General features: G+C 40.2%; 1 pseudogene; it reads left to right on the top strand.

The window, feature by feature from the left end:
- The first annotated feature begins 441 nt into the window (after window positions 1-441).
- Window positions 442-560, top strand: LOC127633934 (uncharacterized; annotated as a pseudogene).
- Window positions 561-9,372: the final 8,812 nt, after the last annotated feature.

The raw sequence follows: 9,372 nt of genomic DNA, 5'->3' as shown, positions 1-9,372 counted from the left end.
AAGCGCACAAAATACCAGGAACTGGTGGAGACATGCCAGGCCGGAGGCTGGAGGACACACTGTGAGCCAATTGAAGTAGGCTGTAGACGCTTTGCAGGACACTCACTCTGCAGAGCCCTTGGGCATAATCTGTTGGGCATAATAGGTGCTGCGAAGAAGAGGGCCATCCAATCTGTGACCAAAGCTGCAGAGAAAGACACAAGGTGGCTTTGGATTAAGAGGGCTGATCTGTGGGCAGTTGCTGCTGGGACGCAAGTCGTGGCCTGATCAACCTTGACTGGGTTGCCTGGAAAAAGTTGTCTGATGTTGAAAGGCCCGAAACACCTGAAGACCCCAGGTAACATCACTGATGATGCGTCCCAGCGCATCCACAAGATGTATCTAGCACACTGTTATTAAATATTATTAATATTTAAAAAACCTTTGTCCACCAAATCAATTTCAGGTGGTGTAACCACCCTGAGCACGCCCAAACTCGTCTGATCTTGGAAACTAAGCAGGGTTGGGCCTGGTTGGTACTTGAATGGGAGACCGCCTGGGAATACCAGGTGCTGTAAGCTTAGCCAGAGGGGAACTGGCCCCCACAGAGAGCCTGGTTTCTCCCAAAATTATTTTTCTCCCATTAACCACCATCTTATGGAGTTTTGTGTTCGTTGCCACAGTCGCCTTGTTCACTGGGGTTATTAATACAATTATTATTGAATTACTTATTTTTAAACACAATTTACAATCGTATTTTATCTAATTACATAATGTAACTCATCTACAATATAGACATTACAGTTTTATTTTCTGTTAATGCCTGATTTTCTGTAAAGCTGCTTTGAAACGATGTGTGTTGTGAAAGGCGCTATACAATTAAAATGTAATTGAATTGTAACCTTCATTCAGGTACCAATTATGTTGTCATGTAACCAAAAAAATAGAAATGTCGCACGCCCGGTCCCCAATCGGCCTGATGAGGCGTGCGAGGGATAAAGGCGGCCGGTGACGATGGTTCGAGAGAGAGAGAATTACGGGCATGTGTGTGTTTATTTTTGTGCTTTTGGTTTAAGTTCTCATTAAATTATTATTTATATTAACAAGCCAGTTCTCGCCTCCTCCTTGCCCATCTTAACCCCTTTACATTGGTGCCGAAACCCGGGAAGGAGCAGTGATGCCCGTCGCAGAGTCCTCGACACTGCTGTCCACCCAGGGGAGCGCCGCTGCCATCTGCCGGGTGACGGAGTAGCCTGACCGCCCGGACGCGGGGAACGGCCACCGTCCGCGGGGCGAGTGGGGACTGGATTCCCCGACTGCCTGGAGAGATGAACCCGCTGCCAGGGGCGGAAAAGTGCCCTGCCGTCCCCCAGAAACACGGAGGGGTCGGGGGAAAACCGCCGTCCACGAGGGGAGGAGGTAAATAACTCCCCAATGGCCTGGAGCGGTAGGGCCGCTGCCAGGGGCGGAGGAATGTCCCCAGGTGCCACCAGAAAAGCGGAGGGGCATTCTGTCCGCTGGGGGTCGGAGGTTTGACTCCGGTTCGCCCGGAGAGGAGCGCATGTTGTCCGCCAGAGAGTGTGGAGGATTGTTCGAGGAACACGCGACGGTACATCAGAGAACAGGTGAGTGAGCTTTTTCTCTCTCTCCTCTCTCTCTCTCTCTGTCGCACCTTGTTGGCCTTTTCCCTTGCCTATTTTGTTGTTGTTGTTGTTGTTTTTCCCCTCCTGTCTCATCCCAGGCCGAGGAAGGCGTGGATGACCTAACGGGGCGCAAAGCACGCCCTCCCCAGGGAAAGAGGGGGGGTGTATGTCATGCTGTGGCACCCCGGTGGCCACAGAGTGTGGAGCGGAGTGGGGCGGGGCCGGGCTAGAACGTTGCACGCCAGTACACAATCGGCCTGATGAGGTGCGCGAGGGATAAAGGCGGCCGGTGACGACGGTTCGAGAGAGAGAGAATTACGGGCATGTCCGTCATGTGTGTGTTTATGTTTGTGCTTTTGGTTTAAGTTCTCATTAAATTATTATTTATATTGACAAGCCGGTTCTCGCCTCCTCCTTGCCCATCTTAACCCCTTTACAGATACATTTAATATCACCTCGGACAACCTTATGTGACGTTCATTGCTTTTGAGAGTTTGGTGCATTTCTTCATCAAACGTAAACATTTTGATGACACTGATACATGCTCATAAGTTTAAATGTTTCTCATAAGATGCACACACTTGAGAGCACAATTAGACCACTAGATCATAATTCCTGTTAACTTCCTCTTGACGTGGAGAGGTGACTTGTTAGTTAATTAAAATCACGGCAGTGTAAATGATTTGTTTAGGAGGGTTTTTGACAGTGATATATAATACACCCTTCATCCTCAGTTAGTATTACTGGCTAATTAATCAGTATTATTTATGCAAGAACATTGCGTGCAATAACTTGATTTATTACATCAGTATGCCACAGGACTCATTAAAGGCATTTAAGGGGGGAAAAAAATGATGATTTCAAATGCATCTGCTTCAGATATCTCCAAGCGTCTGTGTATTTCTAGACCTTTATTAAATTAGGAATATGATTTAAACAGAATCATCAAATATCAGTTCCAGAAATGAGAATAAATACAGTGGAAAAGTGTTATTTTTATGTATGTGTGCACAGAAGCAAGCAACTGTAAAGTGAACACTACCGAGTCGCCCCGATATGACAAATAAAGGGAATCTCATGCAGGGTGGTTATGCCTCATGAGAACAAGGCAAGAGTTTTAGGTCAGTCCTAATGTCTACTCAAATCTGTTCACTTTATTGAACAGAGACATCATTAAAAGGAAGTCCAGAAATGTCTCCGGTCAAGGTCTTAAAGATCCGATCGTTAGATCTCAGACTGCTCAGCTGACCGTGTCTTTAAGCAATGCGTCACTTCTGCTCTGATACCAGTGAACTTATCAAAAACAAGTGATACACTGTAATCTGTCTTCATGATCTGTTTCCCTGGTTGATGTGTCATAATCAATATCAGAGCTGTGTGTGTGTGTGTGTGTGTGTGTGTGTGTGTGTGTGTGTGTGTGTGTGTGTGTGTGTGTGTGTGTGTGAAATTTTTGACCTTGTGGGGACATTTTGTCGGTCCCCATGAGGAAAATAGCTTATAAATCATACTAAATTATGTTTTTTGAAAATGTAAAAATGCAGAAAGTTTTCTGTGAGGGTTAGGTTTAGGGGTAGGGTTAGGTTTAGGGGATAGAATATAAAGTTTGTACAGTATAAAAACCATTATGTCTATGGAAAGTCCCCATAAAACATGGAAACACTACGTGTGTGTGTGTGTGTGTGTGTGTGTGTGTGTGTGTGTGTGTGAGAGTGTGTGTGTGTGTGTGTGTGTGTGTGTGAGAGTGTGTGTGTGTGTGTGTGTGTGTGTGTGTGTGTGTGAGTGTGTGTGTGTGTGTGTGTGTGTGTGTGTGTGTGTGTGTGTGTGTGTGTGTGTGTGTGTGTGTGTGTGGTGACCTTGTGTTTAAAACTGTACGGTTCTTTAGTGTTTGTCCTCAGGCACATGAACATGTTCTAAATCACCGTGGCAACCCTTTGTCACTTGACAACGCTGTGGAACCTTTTCTTTGGATTCTTTTTGAGGCTCACTCAGAGAGAGAGAGAGAGAGAGAGAGAGACAGCTTGACAGGGAAATTGAAGAAAGTATCTTTCTTTGTTAGTTTTCCTTCAGGTCTTGCAGGAAGAACTTGATAAAAGCAAACTGATGTTACCAAAGAAAGATGAATGAACAAAGTCTTCAACGCCTTTATGCTCTTCATCATGTTTAAGGAATATTATAGATGTTGTGGATGACAGAGTTTGTTTGAGCGGGCCAAAAATGACAACATTGTCTCAACCAATGGTGTGAGTTTAGGGTGGGTTTGTTTGTCTGAGTAATGGTGAAACCTGTTCAAAAACAGTCATTGTTTTTAGAGTTCTGTTTGGTGCCACTAGTGGCATAGAAATGAAGTGTGTTAGCTTTAAATAGTGGTTAAAACTACATTTCACGCATTTGACATGAATCTTAAATAATTCTAGATCAACTTGCATTTGGGTCAAATATGTGACACTAATTTTCTTTCCCGTCTGGGATCTAAGAAGTTATTGAAAAATAAATAACTGCTATTGTTTTTGTTTTTTTTTCCTTATTCTGGGGCAGAGAGTAAAAAATATGAAAAAGTAAAAATAAAAAAAATAAAGTGGTGTAAAATAAATAATTACGTTAAATTAAATTAAATGTCTCATTAAAAGCTAAAATGAGTTAAAGCTTTTTTATTGTTATTTCTTAAAAAATAAGCAGTGAAACAAAAATATATATATTAATGTTTGAAAAAACTACTTTAAAACATAAAACAGTGAAGATGCCTTTAGACACATGATTGTGTGTGATATTGTTTTCCCCACATATTTCTATACAAAGGTCAAATGGTGTAACCCTAAGAAATCTTCTTGATATTAGTGACAAAAAAATCATGATAACTGAATATATATATATATATATATTAGGGCTGTCAATCGATTACAAATTTTAATCGAATTAATTACACGGTGTACCGATGAATTAATCGCGATTAATTGCATATACAAATATTAGCTGAGAGCCCCTCATATAACAATAATTCAATATATAAAGATTATACATATTTATATCAATATATAATTATACATAGTTATCTTTAAATATTTAAAAAATGATATATATAATCACAAGTGAATTTGTCAATCAGTTGGAGATTTATTATGAGGGCTTGTTTAAGGACCCGTCAATTTACAGCGTCTCGGGTGCGTTGCGTCATAAACATACATTTTTAGTTCACTGTGTCAAATTAATTATAGTTTAATACTCAATCTTTAAACACATCTTGAGATCTCTTCGTTCGCATTTGTGCTCCATCAAGTGTTTTGAATGCAAGAACGTAACGCATGTTTGTGTGGTTCTGCTGAAGTGTTTCTTCACTGTATAAACCGTGTGTTGCTCATACAGCTGAAGTTTCACTTACTGCCCTCTGGAGTAAACAGGTGGTACTACAAGCTTGCGTTTCTCAGGAATATTCCTTATTATGGTGCGATTAATTGCAAAAAAAATTTTTTTATTATAATTTTTACATTTCTAATTAGGGCTGTCTATTTAACGCGTTAATTCAGTGCGATTAATTTAACAAAAAATGCAATTAATGGCAATGCCCCCGGACCGTAATAAGGAAGATTCCTTAGAAATGCAATCTTGTAGTACCACCTGTATACTCCAGGGGGCAGTAAGTGAAACTTCAGCTGTGTGAGCAACACACAGTTTATACAGTGAAGAAACACTTCAGCAGAACAACACAAACATGTGTTACATTCTTGTGTTCAAAACACTTCAACATCTCAAGATGTGTTGTAAGTATTAAACTATATTTAACTTGAAACAGTGACCTAAATATTTTATGTTTATGACGCAACACACCCGAGACGCAACACAAGCATGTCTGACAAATTCACTTGTGTAATGGATTACTGTGAACTGTGTGCCAATGATTGACTTATGATCAATAATCAATAATATGGTAGTAAACAATACATTGTATTCTAAAGCCGCTTTTTGTTTTGTCTTATCAATGATGAACTCTTCTGCTACAAGAATGTAATGCATTTTAATTATCTGAATATGTATATATATAATTTATAAATATTTAAAGATAACTATATATAATTATTTCATCATTATATATTGAATTATTGTTATATGAGGGGCTTTCTCAGCAAATATTTGTATATGCGATTAATCGCGATTAATTCATCGGGAGACCATGTAATTAATTTGATTAAAATGTTTAATCGATAGACAGCCCTAATATATATATATATATATATATATATATATATATATATATATATATATATAATAAATCTAAATATGACCTTAAAAACAATATATATATATATATATTTTTTTTTTTTTATTTTTTTACTTTTTGTTGAGTTCAAAGTATTTTAATACTTGGTTACACAACTTGACTAAATACATTGTGTGTAGAAAATATTTAATGTTTTCTCAATTTATGAAAAACCAAAATGGACACACATATTGCAGATTCTACTAACATAAAGGATTTATTATTTTTATAAATTCTTAGAACCTTAATGACCCATTAGTAGCAAACGAGGTGTTGGTGGCGTAGTGGGCTAAAGCTCATAACTGGTAATCAGGAGGTTGCTGGTTTGATCCCCACAGCCACCACCATTGTGTCCTTGAGCAAGGCACTTAACTCCAGGTTGCTCCGGGGGGATTGTCCCTGTAATAAGTGCACTGTAAGTCACTTTGGGTAAAAGCGTCTGCCAAATGCATAAATGTAAATAGGCTAATATAGTATTGGGAGTGTTCAACTTCACCTTGAATCAAAGACGTGTTTTAGCAAATATATTCCATTTTTCATGGTTTATAATAAATATGCATCCAGACCACTGAAAGTCAACAGCTTTGATCATTGTAAGATTCAATTCTAGGTAGCACGATGACGCTTCAGATCATATAGATTTTATTAATGCTCCTTCCTGGCATCTGTTGGCTTCATATGGGGACTGAAGGGAAAGCTACAGCCAATCAGAGGCCTCTAAATCATGTTGTAATCATCCTCTCTGTCCTGGATCACCCATGCATGCCCAACACCCCATTCCAGACAGGCCTGTAGGTGACCCCACCCTCCGGATGACCCCATCTGCACTACTCCTCTTTCTGTCCCACTCCTCTCCCCATGCCTGTTATTGAACCACTACTGGCCAAATACTTAATGATTGACTTTATATTTATAGAAAAGCAGATGTAAACAATTTATCCTTCAATACGTATCATTTTCAGGCGTTAGATGCTTTAATACAAACTTTTAAAGACTCAAAATTGCACAGGGTATGTTCTGGAATCAGTGGATATTCAGGGCTTTTAAAATAGTTTAGAAGTTAACAGGCTGTAAATACTATGGATCCCTTTAGAAAACAGGGAGGGAATATATTTCCTGAAATAGTTTTGCATTTCCTCGCAATTATTTTGAGTTCCCTCGCAAAAATAATAACATTAGAAACATAATTCAACTATACTATTCATAGTAAAACCATAGCCACACAATTTAGCATGCTTTCAGCAATAAATTAACTAATATTTAGCATTGTTTTAGTACAGTCAACATATTTTAACCATGATATTCATAGTGAAACCAAACTATGGTTAACACTTGTGAAAATGAACTATTTTTAAAGGGACAGTTCACCCAAAAATGAAAATGATCCCATAATTTACTCCCTCAATCCATCCTGGGTGTATATGACTTTCTTCTTTCAGACAAACACAATCAGAGTTATATTAAAAAATATTCTACTCTTCCAAGCTTTATAATGGGAGTGAATGGTACCTTAGATTTTGAAGCCCAAAAAAGTGCATCCATCCATCCATCATAGAAGTAATCCATACGGCTCCAGGGGGTTAATAAAGGCCTTCTGAAGCGATGCATTATTGTAAAAAACATATCCAAATTTATAACTTTACAAACTATAATCACTGGCTTCCAGTAACGGCCGTCCCGCACGTTCACAAGAGAGTCTAGTTCAGGTGTATGACGTAGGCGTAGCGTAAGCTCCGGTGAGAATGTGCTGATGGCAATTACCATAAGTCAGTGATTATAGTTCATAAATTTATAAATATTGATATTTTCCTTCACTTCAGAAGGCCTTTATTAACCCCCTGGAGCCGTATGGATTACTTCTATGATGGATGGATGCACTTTTTTGGGCTTCAAAATCTAAGGTACCATCCACTCCCATTATAAAGCTTGGAGGAGCAGGATATTTTTTAATATAACTCTGAATGTGTTTGTCTGAAAACACAAGAAAGAAGAAAGTCATATACACCAAGGATGGCTTGAGGGTGAGTAAATAATGGGATCATTTTCATTTTTGTGTGAACGAACCCTTTAATTCCTTGCGAGGGAACACAAAACTGTTTCACAAAAATATTTCCCTCCATGTCATCTAAGAGGCTCTGTAAAATTTGCTAAAATAGGTGCTTATGTTTAACATATATATATATATATATATATATATATTGTTGCTGGCTTTGTCAAAGTTTGCGAGGTTCATTGCATTGAAGTTGCATGCTTATAACACTATGTATTTTAAAACGTGATTTAAAAATGAATAAATTGCTCTTTTGGCTTACCATAGCTCATATCATTGATTTTTTTGGGTGTTAGTTTAGAAGTTAACAGGCTGTAAATAAGCTAAAACTTAAAGTTGCTCACATGTTTGCCAGGTTCTTGACAATGTGTCTTTGTGCAAAAAAATTGTAAATGTCCTAAACTTTGTTTTCAGTTTTATTATGCATCTAAATACTTAGTACTCATCTGGATGGACTACAATATGTCAGCACAGGTTTCAATATCTCAAAAAGACATATAAGTGATGGAAAGTGGTTGAGTCTGTATTACAAACATTCTGGAATTGGGACTGTGGCAGGGCGGAGGGTGGGGCCGGGTCGTGATTCTGCACAGCCGGCCCCTAATCAGGCTAATAAGCCCTCAAGAGGGATAAAGGCCGACTGAAGACGGCAGTGCGACAGAGCGAGAGATTTATGGACAGCTGTCTGACACCTGTGTGTGTTTGTGTGTTTTTGGTTCAGTTTATAATTAAACTATTATTTATATTGTCAAGCCGGCTCATGCCTCCTCCTTTCCATTAATGTATTTACACTGGTGCCGAAACCCAGGAAGGAGGAGGGCCACTACCATCCACCCCAAAGGAGCAGCCGTGGGACGGAGGAGCCCGGCCACCTGGAAGCGGAGGAACGGCCACCGACCGCGAGGGGAGGAGGAGCTCCCAATCAACCATTTGGAGCGGTTACCGCTGCCACGGGTGGGGGAAACTCCTACCGTCCACCAAAAACGCAGCGGGACGTTCCAACCTCCAGGGGCCGAAGGACTGCCTCCGATCTGCCTGGGGAGGTGTGGCTGTCATCCATTAGAGGGTGGAGGAGTGGCCGAGGACCAAGCTACGGCGTATCGGAGAACCGGCGAGTAAGTGATTTTTCTCTCTCTCTCTCTTCAACAGTGTTGGCCTTTCCCTCTCTTTTTTAAAATGTTTAGTTAATTTGGCACGATCCCCCTCCCCTTGTCCCCTCTCTCATCCAGGTAGATGGGGATGACCTGCCGGCAGACGGGGCGGAAGGCACGCCTCTCCACAGGGAAAGAAGGGGGGGGGGGGTGTACGTCATGCCGGGGGCTCCCCGGCCTGAGAGAACAAGGGAGGAATGTGGCAGGGCGGAGGGCGGGTTTGTGTGTGTGTCTTTTTGGTTGAGTTTTATATTAAACTGTTATTTATATCGTTAAGATGTTTCTCGCCTCCTTTCC

The sequence above is a fragment of the Xyrauchen texanus genome, chromosome 40 (assembly GCF_025860055.1).
Source record: "Xyrauchen texanus isolate HMW12.3.18 chromosome 40, RBS_HiC_50CHRs, whole genome shotgun sequence".
Lineage (NCBI taxonomy): Eukaryota > Metazoa > Chordata > Actinopteri > Cypriniformes > Catostomidae > Xyrauchen > Xyrauchen texanus.
The sequence above is the reverse complement of the archived record's forward strand: the minus strand, read 5'-3'. Positions and strand labels throughout refer to the sequence as shown.